Consider the following 19,821-nt stretch of genomic DNA (forward strand, 5'->3'; position numbering starts at 1 on the left):
AAACTATATAAGGAAAGCAAGTGATGTATGTCAACATATATAGTATTTAATGATTCTATTTAATCAAACATGTTTCAAGCATGTTTTTATGTTTTTTTAAATAATTTTTGTTTTTATTATTATTTTTTATCAAAAATAAACATAAAATTAAATAAATAATAATCATAATAATTGTATGTTTTTATGTATTTTAAATAATTTTGTTTTTTTATTATATTTTTTAATTCAAAAAATAAAAAAATAAAATAGAATAAATAATAATAATAATAATTTAAAGAAAAACTTAAACTATATTAGGAAAGCAAGTGATATGGCAAAACAGATAGGATTTAATGATTCTATTTAATCAAACATGAATCAGTAACTGTTACATTTGTTCACTTCCTGCTTTCCTAATATAGTGTTTTTGTTTTTTAATTTTTTTATTATTATTACTACTTTATTTTATTTTTTAATTAAAAAATAAAACAATACAATAAATAATAATAATTGTATGTTTTTTATGTTTTTATGTTTTCTTTAATATTTTTTGTTTTTATTTTTATTTTTTTTATAAAAAATAAAAATGAATTATTAATAATAATAATAATTGTATGTTTTTGTATGTTTTTAAATACTTTTTGTTTTTTATTATTATTATTATTCTATTTTCTTATTTTATTTAAAAAAATAGAATAAATAATAATAATAATTTAAAGAAAAACAAACTATATTAGGAAAGCAAGTGATATGTCAAAATAGATAGTGTTCAATGATTCTATTTAATCAAACATGAATCATTAACTGTTACATTTGTTCACTTCCTGATTTCCTAATAGTTTTTTTTGTTTTTTAGATTGTTTTTATTATTTTTTTATGTAAAAAATAAAACAATAAAATAAATAATAATAATTTTATGTTTTTATGTTTTTTATATATTTTTTTTAATAAAAAAATAAAATTAAATAAATCACAATAATAATAATAATTGTATGTTTTTGTTTTTTATTATTATTAGTCTATTTTTTATTTTATTTTATTTAAAAATTACAAAATAAAATAGAATAAATAATAATAATAATAATTTAAAGAAAAACTTAAACTATATTGGGAAAGCAAGTGATATGTCAAAATAGAGGGTGGCACGGTGATCTAGTGGTTAGCGCGCAGACCTCACAGCGAGGAGACCAGGGGTCAATTCCACCCTCGGCCATCTCTGTGTGGAGTTTGCATGTTCTCCCCGTGCATGCGTGGGTTTTCTCCTGGTACTCCGGTTTTCTCCCACATTCCAAAAACATGCTAGGTTAATTAGCGACTCCAAATTGTCCATAGGTATGAATATGAGTGTGAATGGTTGTTTGTCTATATGTGCACTGTGATTGGCTGGCCACCAGTCCAGGGTGTACCCCGCCTCTTGCCTGAAGACAGCTGGGATAGGCTCCAGCATACCCGGGATCCTTGTGAGGAAAAAGCGGTAGAAAATGAATGAATGAATGAATAGATAGTATTTAATGATTCCATTTAATCAAACAAGAATCAGTAACTGTTACATTTGTTCACTTCCTGCTTTCCTAATATGGTTTAAGTTTTTTTGGGGGGGGGGTTGTCACGTACCAAAGTACAAGGTGTTTGTTGTGATTGTTTTGTGGTGGTACAGTATAATAATATCATGTCGGAGGATGTGTACTTTTTAGCTGTGTACTTGTGAGGGTTTAGCACAGCAACATGCGTACTTTTGTCATGTACTAATTTTAAATTTTGTTCAAAAAATTAACAACTTTTAAGGACGAATGGAGGATGTGTACTTATGAGAAGATATCTAACAGGATGTGTACTTTTGAGGAAGCGTACTTTTCAAAGGCGGACATGTTGTTGTGTGGTCTGTGATGTTGTTGTGTTCAAGGATGTATACTTTTTAGGTGTGTACTCGCGAGGAAGTAAGATAACAGGATGTTTACTTATGCCATGGGGAGTATGACAGCATATGCAAATGTGTACTAACAAGGACATATCCTTAAAAGGATGTGTACTTTTGGAGAAGTCTTCATATTCTGGTAATGTTGTTGTTTTGTTTGATGAATACTTTTTAGGGATGTACTTGTGAGGATGTACTGTATCACAACAAGGTGTATACTAGTGGATGCATATATACAGCCTTGTACTCCTGATGAAGTAGTTTCAGAATGTGTATTGTATAAAAAGGAAAACATATAATAATTGTAACGATGATCCAACTTAATGAATGCTCTTGCTCACAGGTTAGGGTGTGTGTCGTTAATGATGCGTTCATTAACTGGCAATTACGCATTTGTCTGGTTTTTGCTTGCTAGGTGCGGCGAGGCGAATATCCTCTCCTTTTTTTTTGTTTATTTATTTATTAGACCCGCATTGGTCCTTTATCACGTCACATCTGTTCCCCCTCCTTCTATGAAAACCTGCCGTTGGTCTGGATCAACAAGAGGGACTTTCATCCCCAAACTGGGGGTTAAAGTGCGACCTAACTGAACAACCGTAGACCAGCGTTAAGGGAAGTACCTGCTATTATTCTTCCTCTGGTGTTCCGGCATGTCTGCATGCAAAAATAAATGCGGGCGTTTATTTACCAAAAGGAGGCGGAGCAGGTGAAAAAATTATTTTAGTTGCATAAAGTTGATATATTGAAGAAAAAGACATTGTTTTCATGTTTTAACATGATGAGAAACAAACAAAACAACAAATAAAGCATAAAAAGTCAAAATTTTAAAAAGGAAAAAAAAGGAAAATATTAGTAGCATACTGTTGAAATTTTAAAGAAAAAGACTAGCAATTATTAATTTATATTTTATTTTTATATAAGATATAATAAAAAGATTATAATAGACATTTTTATTATTAACATTTTAAGAAAAACAAAATAAAATTGTCATTTTTGGAAAATTCAATAGTGGAAAAGTTAGGCAACAAAGTCCATAAATTTCATAAATTGAGAATATCATTGGACTCAAGTCATAATATTACGAGAAAAAAACATCAGCAAAAACAAGAAAAAAGGGCAAAAATGGAAGTTGAAGTGGACTTTGGTGGAAAAAAAAGACTCATTTTATATCACATCAGATCTTTTTTTTTTACCTTCAATGATGTGGTGTGCATGAGAAAGTACTCTAGCCCCCACGGCCATAGGAGTTGCTCTGGGTAAATTTTGGTGCAAATGGTAATAACGTACTTTTTATAGGTTGAAGGTACGGCCATTCCCCGATGCCCCAAAGTTGGTACAGTCCCACATGTTGTATAATGTTATTTTATTATTTTATTATTTTATTATTTTATTATTTTATTATTTTATTATTTTATTATTTTATTATTTTATTATTTTATTATTTTATTATTTTATTATTTTATTATTTTATTATTTTATTATTTTATTATTTTATTATTTTATTTTTATATAAGATATAATAAATAGATTATAATAGACATTATTTTTATTTTTTACTTGTGTTTTATTAACATTTTAAGAAAAACAAAATAAAATTGTTGAATTTTTGGAAAATTCAATTGTGGAAAAGTTAGGCAACAAAGTCCATAAATTTCATAAATTGAGAATATCATTGGACTCAAGTCATAATATTCAGAGAAAAAAACATCAGCAAAAACAAGAAAAAAGGGCAAAAATGGAAGTTGAAGAGGACTTTGGTGGGAAAAAAAAGACTCATTTTATATCACATCAGATCTTTTTTTTTTTACCTTCAATGATGTGGTGTGCATGAGAAAGTACTCTAGCCCCCACGGCCATAGGAGTTGCTCTGGGTAAATTTTGGTGCAAATGGTAATAACATACTTTTTATAGGTTGAAGGTACGGCCATTCCCCGATGCCCCAAAGTTGGTACAGTCCCACAGGTTGTACAATGTTATTTTATTATTTTATTATTTTATTATTTTATTATTTTATTATTTTATTATTTTATTATTTTATTATTTTATTATTTTATTATTTTATTATTTTATTTTTATATAAGATATAATTAATAGATTATAATAGACATTATTTTTATTTTTTACTTGTGTTTTATTAACATTTTAAGAAAAACAAAACAAAATTGTTGAATTTTTGGAAAATTCAATTGTGGAAAAGTTAGGCAACAAAGTCCATAAATTTCATAAATTGAGAATATCATTGGACTCAAGTCATAATATTACGAGAAAAAACCATCAGCAAAAACAAGAAAAAAGGGCAAAAATGGAAGTTGAAGTGGACTTTGGTGGAAAAAAAAAAGACTCATTTTATATCACATCAGATCTTTTTTTTTTTTACCTTCAATGGTGTGGTGTGCATGAGAAAGTACTCAAGCCCCCACGGCCATAGGAGTTGCTCTGGGTAAATGTTGGTGCAGATGGTAATAACATACTTTTTATAGGTTGAAGGTACGGCCATTCCCCGATGCCCCAAAGTTGGTATAGTCCCACAGGTTGTACAATGTTATTAATTATTTTATTTTATTTTATTTTATTTTATTTTATTTTATTTTATTTTATTTTATTTTATTTTATTTTATTTTATTTTATTTTATTTTAGTTTAGTTTAGTTTAGTTTAGTTTAGTTTAGTTTATTTTTTAATTAATTTATGTTATTATGTTATTATGTTATTATGTTATTATGTTATTATGTTATTATGTTATTATGTTATTATGTTATTATGTTATTATGTTATTATGTTATTATGTTATTATGTTATTTTAATTTAATACTTTAATTAATTACTTTAATTACTTTAATTATTTTATTTTATTTTATTTTATTTTATTTTATTTTATTTTATTTTATTTTATTTTATTTTATTTTATTTTATTTTATTTTTTAAATTAATTTATTTATGTTATTATGTTATTATGTTATTATGTTATTATTTTAATTGATTACTTTAATTGATTACTTTAATTGATTATTTTAATTGATTACTTTAATTATTTTATTTTATTTTATTTTATTTTATTAATTAATTTATTTATGTTATTATGTTATTATGTTATTATGTTATTATGTTATTATGTTATTACTTTAATTATTTTATTTTATTTTATTTTATTTTATTTTATTTTATTTTATTTTATTTTATTTTATTTTATTTTATTTTATTTTATTTTATTTTATTTTATTTTATTTTATTATTAATTAATCTTATTAATGCTAACGGCCACCCTGCACCCTGAAAATAACCAGGATGATTTGTAATAATCCCCAAAGTTGCAGCCATGCAGTTTGGTGTTATAAAGTGATGGTACCTGCAGACGTGTATGATGGTTGTCTGCCGAGACTTTTCTTTCTAAGGAGGCCACACACGTAAACACGGTACAAGCCAGCATCTCATGTTGTCTTATATGAACAGTCCAGATGGACAGTAGGGTGTGGGGGCGGGGGCGTGGGGGCATTCTTCAGAGAACTTAAACCTGCCCTCGCATTTTATCAGACATGGGTGGTCTGCCAGCCGAAACCACGGGCCAACTGTCAGCGAGCGGCGGCGTCCAGACGACATGAAACAACGGACGGCGTAACGGCGTGCGGCGGGAAAGTGACCCCACCCTGCCGCCCCCAAAGACCCCCCGAGATCACAGCCGCAGTGTCACTGATCCGCCTCGGTTGAAGTCCCAGAGGAGCGGAGGAGCTGCTACCCTCGCATTCCTGACATCCGCTACCAGCCGCCAAGGTCATGTTGGGGCACCTGCTGGACGCCACCCCTCACCCTGTGACCCTAAGACCTGTGCAGAACCAGTCTGACCCTGTCCTTTAACCGTAGCATGAGAGCTGCCTTGCTTCTACATGTGTAAGACATAGCCTCGGAGTGGAGACCTCTGCAACAGGTAGACAGGCCTTGTCATAGGACATAGGACATAGGACATAGGACATAGGACATAGGACATAGCCACAAATACATAATGAGCCTTCATGATTAAATCTTTATTTTGGAATGACGCACCACATGACTACGCCTCAAGTTCAACTTCATTACAATATTAATAAATTATGTTTCATTGCTTTGATGAAATTAATCACATTTTCTTATGTCATTTTTATTTTGAGGATTTGAAAAAACAACAAAATGGAACGTGCATAACGTGCCCCTTATCTGGGCAACACACAAGAGTGCAAAAAAACGCAAATTAATACAGTTTAAGGTGTTAATTTGTCATGTAGGTAAATAGGTAGATAAATAAATAAAGTATCTAGCTAACCAACGTGTTAACTTGTCAGTGTAATAATAACCGTAAAAAGGGCGAACTGACTTCAGCAGAGAAGCTAAATGTTACTTGTTGCTTCAAAAACAACTTTATTTAAACATTCCAGCCCCGAAGCGTTTCACACCGGACGAACTTCCTGGTTCAAAGGTCAGGCAAGTTTACCCGACATAGCTGTCCAAGGCAAATGCCTGTAACACTCGGACCGATAATAAAATAAAAACCACACAATAATATCCCCAAGTGTCATTCCAAATATATACTGACGAAAATCAGAAATCACTTTATAAAACAGTAACTTTGTTACTAACTTTGTGTTCTTACCCGTTTAATGGGACTTCTATTTTCGGACATGGCGACATCAGCTTCTCAACATCGGGCATGTAAAATGAATGCAATGAATGCAAACGATTCAGTCCAAGAAACGTTTAATCCTCTGTTCTCCTGGGTTATTTTTCTCTTTTTCCCTTTGGGATCCATGGTCCATCACGCAGTCGCCGGTTTGTTTACAACAGGCACCTGCCTGACATCCCGCCCTGCAGATAGAAACGTGTGTCGCAGGCTATGACGCAAATCTTCGTTGACAGAAATGTTGAACTTTAATATTTACACATTTTTACAGCATTGGAAAACGTTAAGAATGTTTGTGTCGTGTTTGTACATATTAAAACGAAAAATATATTTCTCTCCCCTATCTTTGTTCATTTTCAAACATTTTTCCAAAAGTTCCAGGGAGCCACTAGGGCGGCGCTAAAGAGGGTTGCCGACTCCCGCCTTAGCCCTGATCTTAGCCCTTACTCCTAGGTTTTGAGTGTCGTGGACCAGCATACATAATTAAGCATAATTATTGAATTTCACAGTGTGTTTTATTAGATATATTTGCTACTCAAGGTAAATATTCGCCATGTTTTGAATTGTTTGTCACTAGTTCTAGCTAACTAGCTGGCTAACACTAACTTCACAATCTACTGCATTTCATAAATGATTAGCTAGCTAGCATCCACTTTAGCTAGCTAGCAACCACTTTAGCCATCTAATCACTCATGTAATGCAGCACATCATAGTGAAGTCTGTTTGTTGGGAATTATAGCTCCCTTTTGTTTATTGTCTATTGTATTGTAATGTCAGGAAGTGAGCTCACTAAAAGATGTAAACAACACCAGTTAAGGGAGTTTATTCCACGATTGAAATGTAACATTCTCCCATCTATTTTTTTTATGACTACTCTACCACTGTTAGTGTTATTATTGTATATATAATGACTTAATAGTGTAACCCATCAGCCATGCATATGTGTCATTGCAGCACGAGATGGAGAACATCTGGTCAGCCTTCTGCTACACCACGCAGCAAGAAAAAGCTGCATTCCCAGTAAGGAAAAGTCAAATGTAACAAAATGCCATTCTGGACTTTCTTAGAAAAAAAACAAAAACAATGACTTTAAATTATGCTTGATAAGGTCATAAAGTTTGCTATATTGATATTTCTATTTCATATGTACTGTATATTTGATACATTTTTTATTTTTAGAAATGCTTTTATGGTTGTAAGCTGGACACGGGCCTTGGCAGCCAGGACTTAGGTCTGTCCAACCAGGACACGGGCCTCGGCAGCCAAGAATTAGGTCTGTGCAACCAGGACACGGGCCTTGGCAGCCAGGACTTAGGTCTGTGCAACCAGGACACGGGCCTTGGAAACCAGACCCGGGCCTTGGCAGCCAGGACTTAGATCTGTGCAACCAGGACACGGGCCTTGGCAGCCAAGATTTAGGTCTGTGCAACCAGGACACAGGCCTTGGCAGCCAGGACTTAGGTCTGTGCAACCAGGACACAGGCCTTGGCAGCCAGGACTTAGGTCTGTGCAACCAGGACACGGGCCTTGGCAGCCAGGACTTAGGTCTGTGCAACCAGGACACGGGCCTTGGCAGCCAGGATTTAGGTCTGTGCAACCAGGACACGGGCCTTGGCAGACAGGACCTAGGTCTGTGCAACCAGGACATGGGCCTTGGCAGCCAGGATTTAGGTCTGTGCAACCAGGACACGGGCCTTGGCAACCAGACCCGGGCCTTGGCAGCCAGACCCGGGCCTTGGCAGCCAGGACTTAGGTCTGTGCAACCAGGACACGGGCCTTGGCAGCCAGGACTTAGGTCTGTGCAACCAGGACACGGGCCTTGGCAGCCAGGATTTAGGTCTGTGCAACCAGGACACGGGCCTTGGCAACCAGACCCGGTCCTTGGCAGCCAGGACTTAGGTCTGTGCAACCAGGACATGGGCCTTGGCAGCCAGGATTTAGGTCTGTGCAACCAGGACACGGGCCTTGGCAACCAGACCCGGGCCTTGGCAGCCAGACCCGGGCCTTGGCAGCCAGGACTTAGGTCTGTGCAACCAGGACACGGGCCTTGGCAGCCAGGACTTAGGTCTGTGCAACCAGGACACGGGCCTTGGCAGCCAGGATTTAGGTCTGTGCAACCAGGACACGGGCCTTGGCAACCAGACCCGGTCCTTGGCAGCCAGGACTTAGGTCTGTGCAACCAGGACACGGGCCTTGGCAGCCAGGACTTAGGTCTGTGCAACCAGGACACGGGCCTTGGCAGCCAAGATTTAGGTCTGTGCAACCAGGACACGGGCCTTGGCAGACAGGACTTAGGTCTGTGCAACCAGGACATGGGCCTTGGCAGCCAGGACTTAGGTCTGTGCAACCAGGACACGGGCCTTGGCAGCCAGGACTTAGGTCTGTGCAACCAGGACACGGGCCTTGGCAGCCAAGATTTAGGTCTGTGCAACCAGGACACAGGCCTTGGCAGCCAGGACTTAGGTCTGTGCAACCAGGACACGGGCCTTGGCAACCAGACCCGGGCCTTGGCAGCCAGGACTTAGGTCTGTGCAACCAGGACACAGGCCTTGGAAGCCAGGACTTAGGTCTGTGCAACCAGGACACAGGCCTTGGCAGACAGGACTTAGGTCTGTGCAACCAGGACATGGGCCTTGGCAGCCAGGACTTAGGTCTGTGCAACCAGGACACGGGCCTTGGCAGCCAGGACTTAGGTCTGTGCAACCAGGACACGGGCCTTGGCAGCCAGGACTTAGGTCTGTGCAACCAGGACACGGGCCTTGGCAGCCAGGACTTAGGTCTGTGCAACCAGGACATGGGCCTTGGCAGCCAGGACTTAGGTCTGTGCAACCAGGACACGGGCCTTGGCAGCCAAGATTTAGGTCTGTGCAACCAGGACACGGGCCTTGGCAGACAGGACTTAGGTCTGTGCAACCAGGACATGGGCCTTGGCAGCCAGGACTTAGGTCTGTGCAACCAGGACACGGGCCTTGGCAGCCAAGATTTAGGTCTGTGCAACCAGGACACGGGCCTTGGCAGCCAAGACTTAGGTCTGTGCAACCAGGACACGGGCCTTGGCAACCAGAACCGGGCCTTGGCAGCCAGGACTTAGGTCTGTGCAACCAGGACACGGGCCTTGGCAGCCAAGATTTAGGTCTGTGCAACCAGGACACAGGCCTTGGCAGCCAGGACTTAGGTCTGTGCAACCAGGACACAGGCCTTGGAAGACAGGACTTAGGTCTGTGCACCCAGGACACGGGCCTTGGCGGCCAAGATTTAGGTCTGTGCAACCAGGACACGGGCCTTGGCAGCCAGGACTTAGGTCTGTCCAACCCAGGACACGGGCCTTGGCAGCCAGGACACACGCTTCTAGGCCGCTGCAACCAAGACTGCAACACCCTGCAGATTCTAAGTAGACCTTGGCAGTCAAGCCCAAGACCTCGGCAGCCAAGACATACTGTAGCCTCTGAAGCCAGGATGTCCAGTAGGCCTCTGCAACCACAACATAGGCGTTTAAGACATGGCCTTCTCCGACCAAAGCACATGTTGGAATCAGGCTTTTGCTTTATTAGCAAAGGATAGAGACCTCTTCAAAGGACCTCTGTAGCCAGGACGTAGGCCCCCGAGGCCTGACCGGTCCCCAAAAAAAGCAGACTACCTTTCAGAATGAACGTCAGTTAGAAGCCGAACGTGGCCTACAGCAAAGCTGCCTGTTGACATTGAGGACAGCTGCAAACATCTAACCTGATAAGAATCTAACAGAATCCACTCCCCTCAGGCCTTCAGTTCCGTAACAATGTTCCAAGATGAAGTTCACCCATGTGGTTTTTCTAAGCGCCGTTGGTGCACAGCTGTGCGGATGCCGCAGAGACTGGACGTCCACATTGAGACCGCATCATTCCTGCCGGGTCAGGTAACACCTTGAGCTCAGCGCTGCTGCTTCTTTGTGGAAACTTTTATGTGCAAACTGGACTCGGACCAAACACAGCCTGCTACGGGAACCTCAGTGGGGGGCGGCGGGGGGGGGGGGGGGGGGGGGGGGATCTGGGGAGTGGTGCCGGCGGTCATTGGCTTCCACGGCGCTGCTGATGTTTGTGCAGGTGTGCTGCACCATGACGTGCGACACCGAAATATGCTTTTGCTTTCTCAGACATTTGGGGGTCTCAGGAAGCCCCCACTGGAGAGTCAAGTTAAAGACTATGACTTCCGGGTCTGGGACTGTTCTGCGGTGTGCCCCACCCCTGCCCCCCCCCCTAACCCAAACATCACCTCCACCCTGCCACCACCTGAACCCTCTACTACATTTACTACTGCTCTTCCTCTGAAGCTATGTTTATTTTTAGAAGCTGAAAACAAGGACCACCTGGCTCAATGGCGCCCCCTCTGGTCGGTTTGTACAGTTAGTTTAGGTTAGCTAAAATTAGCTAATAGTTCACTAGTGTAGCGAGCGAGCTAAAATGTATTTATTTTATTTTTTATTATTTTTGTATTATTATTCATAAGTTACCAAAGTTGGTGTGTTTGGTGAGTTTGCTAACACATGTAACACAGTTAGCTCATGTAAAGCTCAACACTGAAGTTCAAAGTTCAACCAGTTACCCTGAGTTAGTTTAACTTAGCTAAAATTAGCTAATAGTTCACGAGTGTAGCGAGCGAGCTAAAATGTATTCATTTTGTTTTATTTATTTGTATTTATTATTATTCATAAATTACCAAAGTTGATGTGTTGAGTTTGCTAACACATGCAACACAGTTAGCTCATGTAAAGCTCAACACTGAAGTTTCCCCGAGTTAGTTTAACTTAGCTAAAATTAGCTAATAGTTCACTAGTGTAGCGAGCGAGCTAAAATGTATTCATTTTATTTTTTTATTATTATTCATAAGTTACCAAAGTTGGTGTGTTGAGTTTGCTAACACATGTAACACAATTAGCTCATGTAAAGCTCAACACTGAAGTTCGAAGTTCAACCAGTTTCCTCCGAGTTAGTTTAACTTAGCTAAAATTAGCTAATAGTTCACTAGTGTAGTGAGCGAGCTAAAATGTATTTATTTTATTTTTTTATTTATTATTCATAAGTTGCCAAAGTTGATGTGTTGAGTTTGCTAACACATGTAGCGCAGTTAGCTCATGTAAAGCTCAACACTGAAGTTCAAAGTTCAACCAGTTACCCCGAGTTAGTTTAACTTAGCTAAAATTAGCTAATAGTTCACGAGTGTAGCGAGCGAGCTAAAATGTATTCATTTTGTTTTATTTATTTGTATTTATTATTATTCATAAATTACCAAAGTTGATGTGTTGAGTTTGCTAACACATGTAACACAGTTAGCTCATGTAAAGCTCAACACTGAAGTTTCCCCGAGTTAGTTTAACGTAGCTAAAATTAGCTAATAGTTCACTAGTGTAGCGAGCGAGCTAAATGTTTTTTTTTATTATTATTCATAAGTTACCAAAGTTGGTGTGTTGAGTTTGCTAACACATGTAACACAGTTAGCTCATGTAAAGCTCAACACTGAAGTTCAAAGTTCAACCAGTTACTCCGAGTTAGTTTAACTTAGCTAAAATTAGCTAATAGTTCACTAGTGTAGCGAGCGAGCTAAAATGAATTAATTTTATTTTATTATTTTTTATTATTATTCATAAGTTACCAAAGTTGGTGTGTTGAGCTTGCTAACACATGTAGCACAGTTAGCTCACGTAAAGCTCAACACCGAAGTTCGAAGTTCAACCAGTTTCCTCCGAGTTAGTTTAACTTAGCTAAAATTAGCTAATAGTTCACGAGTGTAGCGAGCAAGCTAAAATGTATTCATTTTGTTTTATTTATTTTTATTTATTATTATTCATAAATTACCAAAATTGATGTGTTGAGTTTGCTAACACATGTAGCACAGTTAGCTCATGTAAAGCTCAACACTGAAGTTCGAAGTTCAACCAGTTTCCTCCGAGTTAGTTTAACTTAGCTAAAATTAGCTAATAGTTCACTAGTGTAGCGAGCGAGCTAAAATGTATTTATTTTATTTATTTATTATTATTCATAAGTTACCAAAGTTTGCTAACACATGTAGCACAGTTAGCTCATGTAAAGCTCAACACTGAAGTTCAAAGTTCAACCAGTTACTCCGAGTTAGTTTAACTTGGCTAAAATTAGCTAATAGTTCACTAGTGTAGCAAGCGAGCTAAAATGAATTAATTTTATTTTATTATTTTTTATTATTATTCATAAATTACCAAAGTTGGTGTGTTGAGTTTGCTAACACATGTAGCACAGTTAGCTCATGTAAATCTCAACACCGAAGTTCGAAGTTCAACCAGTTTCCTCCGAGTTAGTTTAACTTAGCTAAAATTAGCTAATTTGAAGTTAATGTTAAAGCTAGCAAAAATGTGCTTATACAAACTTCAGCATGTTTGCTAAACGGCGCCCAGCTTAGCTAACGTTTAACGATAGCCACATTAGTTTGTTCCACAAATGTGCTAAAGCTAAAGCTAATCAGCTGATTTGGACACAGCTCGTTTTTACTTTTACTTAACTCATTTACTTGTCAACATTTAATTTAATTTTTTGGACACCCACAATTTGCTCCAGAATATGACCCCCCACCCCCCCACACACACACACCTGTGTTCTAGTTTCAAGTGTGCTCAATGTGACCTGTCAGTGTTTTTCTGTTGATTTAATCCTCATCCATCACCTTGACAGATCCTTTCCTCCGTGCGGCTCCCTGATTGGTCGAGAGAGGATGGCCAGACCCGTCTCTGAGTTCATCGGCATTGTGATGTAAGGTACCAAGAACCAAACCCAGACCTTCGTTCTTGTTTGCTGGGTTGCTTTTGTGTCTTTAAGGCTGATTGATGGCGTCGTCCGCAAACACACAAACACACCTTACACCTTTTTGTCATGTCAGCTCTTCGGTGTTCCGCCTTGTCAATCACGCCGAGGACAAAAAGGCAAACTGGAAATGCAGGCTTCAGCTCCTTCACTCTGTGACTAAGCAGCGCTCCGTGTGCGTGACCTCATTCTTTCATTCCCCTGAAAAACAAGTTGGTCAAAGGTCACATGTTGCCTTGCTCAGCCCAGACAAAGAGTGGCAAACTACTCAGGATTACCGCTTTGAATGTAGTATTACTTCCTTTTGCTAACCTAGTTTTGTCCCAGTTTGTTAAAAAATTATAGTTCTTTGGGGGCAAATTAAATACTTTTTTCCTATTTTTTTTTATTAATTAATCCCAACTCCGGTCCAAAAACATCATATTAAAAAAAAATGTAATGTATTTTTAAAAATTAAGATTTTTGCAGAAAACACATGATCCTTAATCATTTATGAACATGTGGTATACATCGTAAACAATGTAGCATATGAATGAAAATTTGTAGCTACGAAAGCACTAGCAAAAAAATCTCACAAATATTTTCAAAAAATTTATTTTTTTTTCCCATAAAATAAATTAAAAAAAAAATTTTTACAGCTTTTTTTCTCTGAAAATAAATCAGTCAGTCAGTAATCATCCTAAGTCAGTCCAATCATTTATAAATCCATGATATTACATCATAAAATGCAAAGCATAGTTTTGAGAGACGTGAAATCGGTGCAAGCCGTGCTACAAAGGCATGAAATGTTTTTTAAAAAATTTTGTTTAACATTAATTTACATTTTTTAAATATTTTTTCCTCAGAAAATAACCCGGTCCAAAAAGTAAATAAATTATTTGGTCAATTGGTGATTTTTGGATCAGAAAAATTGTGTAAATAAAAGTTCTCACTGGCTTAAAGGGCAGTTCGGATGGAGCTCCACGGACTCTGCCTAGCAACAAGCAACCAATGACATTTTCAAAAGTAAATGCTTCTAAAAGATGATCAAATGTACACATAAAAATATATATACATACCACATTTAGTGTCTCATTAAAATGAATTAAAATCAAGTTTTAGCATGCTAACAGTGGCATTCATGTGATACCGTGCCATTGCCAAAAAAAAAACTGCACAACTGTGTGCTGAATATAAAAAAGTATTTGCAACGTACAACTGCCACTGACTTAATCCAATGACATACGACAAGGCATGATATGCTGCCATCCAGGATGTATAAACGGGATTATTTACCGTGCAAACAAATGCATTTGTATATGCAAAAACACCGTTGTGTTGTGGAGCTAGCGGTGCGCCGACCTCAGGCTGCCAACCGTTGAACGCGCTTGAACGCAGCACGCCTGATTCAAGCCTGCATAAAAGAAACACTCGGGCTGTAAAAGACAATTATTCTAAAGTATGACATCCCACTCTGCCTACGACATAGAAATAGAAAAGTGTCCTGGTAGGTGTTTTTTTACAGTACACCGAGACATAAAAACGTTTTTTTTTTCCGTTATGCGAAGCCAAGGAGGAGATAAGACAATGCTGTCAACAAACCGTGTCACATGACAACTGACAAGAGTGACTGCTCACGCTCAAAGATCCTGTCTCCTTCGCCTGCAGACAGGAAGTGGATACGGTTGTGGTCGTGATGGGTCGGGTCTGGTGTGACCCGAGGGGCCACACCTGCTTGGAAAGAAGGATCCACAACAATCCCATTGTTGGAAATGCATATGGTGAAATTTTATTCATATTATTAGGGTTAGGGTTAGGGTTGGGTTTAGGATTAGGGTCTCAACATGCATGAAACTTCAGGTTTGGTGAAAAATGTTAGATTCCGGGGGGTCCCCAAAAATGTCTTAAGAACCCGTGTTCCAAAACAAACAGGAAATCGGCCATTTTGGTTTTGGGTTCACCGTAACGGGTTAGGGTTGGGGTTAGGGTTAGGGTCTCAACATGCATGAAACTTCAGGTTTGGTGAAAAATGTTATATTCCAGGGGGTCCCCAAAAATGTCCGAAGAACCTGTGTTCCAAAACAAACAGGAAGTCGGCCATTTTGGTTTTGGGTTCAACGTAACGGGCTAGGGTTAGGGTTACGGTTGGGGTTAGGGTTATGAAGTCTCAACATGCATGAAACTTCACCCAAAGGCCTTCAGGTTCGGTGAAAAATGTTATATTCCGGGGGGTCCCCAAAAATGTCTTAGAAACCCGTGTTCCAAATCAAACAGGAAGTCGGCCATTTGGGTTTTGGGTTCACCGTAACAGGCTAGGGTTAGGGTTATGGTTAGGGTTGGGGTTAGGGTCTCAACATGCATGAAACTTCACCCAAAGGGCTTCAGGTTCGGTGAAAAATGTTATATTCCGGGGAGGGGGTTCCCCAAAAATGTCTTAGGAACCCGTGTTCCAAAACAAACAGGAAGTCGGCTATTTGGGTTTTGGGTTCACCGTAACGGGCTAGGGTTAGGGTTAGGGATAGGGTTGGGGTTAGGTTCTCAACATGCATGAAACTTCACCCAAAGGGCTTCAGGTTCGGTGAAAAATGTTATATTCCGGGGGGTCCCCAAAAATGTCTTAGGAACCCGTGTTCCAAAACAAACAGGAAGTCGGCCATTTGGGTTTTGGGTTCACCGTAACGGGCTAGGGTTAGGGTTAGGGTTGGGTTTAGGGTCTCAACATGCATGAAACTTCAGGTTTGGTGAAAAATTTTATATTCCAGGGGGTCCCCAAAAATGTCTTAAGAACCCGTGTTCCAAAACAAACAGGAAGTCGGCCATTTTGGTTTTGGGTTCAACGTAACGGGCTAGGGTTAGGGTTACGGTTGGGGTTGGGGTTAGGGTTGGGGTTAGAGTTATGAAGTCTCAACATGCATGAAACTTCACCCAAAGGGCTTCAGGTTCGGTGAAAAATGTTATATTCCGGGGGGTTCCCCAAAAATGTCTTTGAAACCCGTGTTCCAAATCAAACAGGAAGTCGGCCATTTGGGTTTTGGGTTCACCGTAACAGGCTAGGGTTAGGGTTATGGTTAGGGTTGGGGTTAGGGTCTCAACATGCATGAAACTTCACCCAAAGGGCTTCAGGTTCGGTGAAAAATGTTATATTCCGGGGAGGGGGTTCCCCAAAAATGTCTTAGGAACCCGTGTTCCAAAACAAACAGGAAGTCGGCTATTTGGGTTTTGGGTTCACTGTAACGGGCTAGGGTTAGGGTTAGGGTTAGGGATAGGGTTGGGCTTAGGTTCTCAACATGCATGAAACTTCACCCAAAGGGCTTCAGGTTCGGTGAAAAATGTTATATTCCGGGGGGTCCCCAAAAATGTCTTAGGAACCCGTGTTCCAAAACAAACAGGAAGTCAGCCATTTGGGTTTTGGGTTCACCGTAACGGGATATGGTTAGGGATAGGGTTGGGGTTAGGTTCTCAACATGCATGAAACTTCACCCAAAGGGCTTCAGGTTTGGTGAAAAATGTTATATTCCGGGGGTCCCCAAAAATATCTTAAGAACCCGTGTTCCAAAACAGACAGGAAGTCGGCCATTTTGGTTTTGGGTTCACCGTAACGGGTTGGGGTTGGGGTTATAAAGTCTCAACATGCATGAAACTTCACCCAAAGGGCTTCAGGTTCGGTGAAAAATGTTATATTCCGGGGGGTCCCCAAAAATGTCTTAAGAACCCGTGTTCCAAAACAAACAGGAAGTCGGCCATTTGGGTTTTGGGTTCACCGTAATGGGCTAGGATTAGGGTTAGGGTTAGGGTTGGGTTTAGGGTTAGGGTCTCAACATGCATGAAACTTCAGGTTTGGTGAAAAATGTTAGATTCCGGGGGCTGCCCAAAAATGTCTTAAGAACCTGTGTTGCAAAACAAACAGGAAGTCGGCCATTTTGGTTTTGGGTTCACCGTAACGGGTTGGGGTTGGGGTTAGGGTTATAAAGTCTCAACATGCATGAAACTTCACCCAAAGGGCTTCAGGTTCGGTGAAAAATGTTATATTCTGGGGGGTCCCCAAAAATGTCTTAAGAACCCGTGTTCCAAAACAAAAAGGAAGTCGGCCATTTTGGTTTTGGGTTCAACGTAACGGGCTAGGGTTAGGGTTAGGGTTAGGGTTAGGGTTGGGGTTGGGGTTGGGGATAGGGTTGGGGTTAGGGTCCCAACATGCATGAAACTTCACTCAAAGGGCTTCAGGTTCGGTGAAAAATGTTATATTCCGGGGGGTCCCAAAAAATGTCTTAGGAATCGGTGTTCCAAAAACAAACAGGAAGTCGGCCATTTTGGTTTGGGGTTCACCGTAACGGGTTAGGGTTGGGGTTGGGGTTGGGGTTAGGGTCTCAACATGCATGAAACTTCACCCAAAGGGCTTCAGGTTCGGTGAAAAATGTTATATTCCGGGGGGTCCCCAAAAATGTCTTAAGAACCCATGTTCCAAAACAAACAGGAAGTCGGCCATTTTGGTTTTGGGTTCACCGTAACGGGCTAGGGTTAGGGATAGGGTTGGGGTTAGGGTCTCAACATGCATGAAACTTCACTCAAAGGGCTTCAGGTTCGGTGAAAAATGTTATATTCCGGGGGGTCCCAAAAAATGTCTTAGGAATCGGTGTTCCAAAAACAAACAGGACGTCGGCCATTTTGGTTTGGGGTTCACCGTAACGGGTTAGGGTTGGGGTTGGGGTTGGGGTTAGGGTCTCAACATGCATGAAACTTCACCCAAAGGGCTTCAGGTTCGGTGAAAAATGTTATATTCCGGGGGGTCCCCAAAAATGTCTTAAGAACCCATGTTCCAAAACAAACAGGAAGTCGGCCATTTTGGTTTTGGGTTCACCGTAACGGGCTAGGGTTAGGGATAGGGTTGGGGTTAGGGTCTCAACATGCATGAAACTTCACTCAAAGGGCTTCAGGTTCGGTGAAAAATGTTATATTCCGGGGGGTCCCAAAAAATGTCTTAGGAATCGGTGTTCCAAAAACAAACAGGACGTCGGCCATTTTGGTTTGGGGTTCACCGTAACGGGTTAGGGTTGGGGTTGGGGTTGGGGTTAGGGTCTCAACATGCATGAAACTTCACCCAAAGGGCTTCAGGTTCGGTGAAAAATGTTATATTCTGGGGGGTCCCCAAAAATGTCTTAAGAACCCGTGTTCCAAAACAAACAGGAAGTCGGCCATTTTGGTTTTGAGTTAACCATAACAGGCTATAGTCCGAGTCACTTTGACCAATTCAGCCCAAATCGAAAACACAAATACTACACAGACGTGCGATGTGATATTGGGAAGGATTTCAGGCTGTTCCATAGGATGTGGGCGGGGCACAGGAACAAACTAAACTATTAAAACTGAGTGAAGTTGCCCCCCCCCCTCATTACAACTGTATGACATCGATGCTGAAAAGCTAAATATTAGCTGCAAAAGTGACTTTTTAAATAAAGTTTAACAGAATAAAATAAAAATTAATGTTTATGAGCAGCAACCGTGACAAAAATCTCTCACTACACATCCAGATGCCTGTAGCTTACCGGAAACAGTTTGACTCTGGAACAGACTATTTCTATTGACATAGTTTTTCCAATGGGGGCAAAGCAAGCGGGCGCTCCCTGAACACACCACGACACCCGCTCTTCAGTCGTCTGCACACCTGTAACACTAAAAACAACCTTTTGTGCAGCGAGACACGTAGCAGTGCAGGATATCTGACACTAATCCGCGCCTGCATGGTTCCTAAGTGGAAACCCGACACACCAGAACAATGAAGTCACACGGGGGGAAAAGCCCCACTTGAAACTAGAGAGGTATCTCCACATACACACACACAGGTATACTGTCATGTACACAGATTGCAGGTAGCACAGGCCCATATTTGGAGTGGCGGCAACTGATTGGAGGAGTCCACCATTAGTGGAGCCCTTGGGGGGGGTCACACCGAAATAATAAATAGAAATATGACCACGTAATAACCTTAAAACTGACCGCAAATGTATCATATGTGATGAAATTATACAAATGTATTTTAAATTTGACATCATTAAAATATAATATTGTATTTCTACCATTTTTGTTATTATTAAACAATGTCATGAAGATATTTTTAAAAAAGCTGTACAGTAAATAAACCCTTCACATTAAATTTCAATGATTAAAATTATGTCTCCATCCAGTGGCCACATACGTGTATAGCAATGCGCCTTCTGTGCCTTCTTTCTGTAAAAAAACAGGTGAAAAAAATATTGTACATTTTAAGTTTTAGAAAAAAATCAAAACATGACAAAAAGTTGGAAATTTCCATTTAATTTTTTTTATTGATTTTTTATTTTATTTATTTTAAAATCTAAGAAAACAAGTCAAATTGTGTAATTCTGAGGAAAAAATGTGACAAAAAATCTGTATTAGGGACATTTTTTAATCATTATTAATTTATTACTATTATTGTCTTATCTATTTATTTACGGTATGTCAAGGAATATATTCAGAAAAAAG

The 19,821-nt window shown here is 39.4% G+C and overlaps 1 long non-coding RNA gene across 1 annotated transcript; it reads left to right on the plus strand.

Annotated features, from left to right (window-relative positions):
* The first annotated feature begins 10,784 nt into the window (after positions 1-10,784).
* LOC144902093 (uncharacterized) lies at positions 10,785-13,723 on the plus strand. Its single transcript, XR_013630349.1, has 3 exons — positions 10,785-10,906; positions 13,216-13,293; positions 13,421-13,723. It is a non-coding gene; the product is annotated as an uncharacterized LOC144902093 (long non-coding RNA).
* The last annotated feature ends 6,098 nt before the right edge of the window (positions 13,724-19,821 follow it).

This window comes from Doryrhamphus excisus, linkage group LG19, assembly GCF_037039965.1.
Source record: "Doryrhamphus excisus strain RoL-2023G ecotype Guam linkage group LG19, RoL_Dexc_Guam_v1.1, whole genome shotgun sequence".
In the NCBI taxonomy this organism is placed as follows: domain Eukaryota; kingdom Metazoa; phylum Chordata; class Actinopteri; order Syngnathiformes; family Syngnathidae; genus Doryrhamphus; species Doryrhamphus excisus.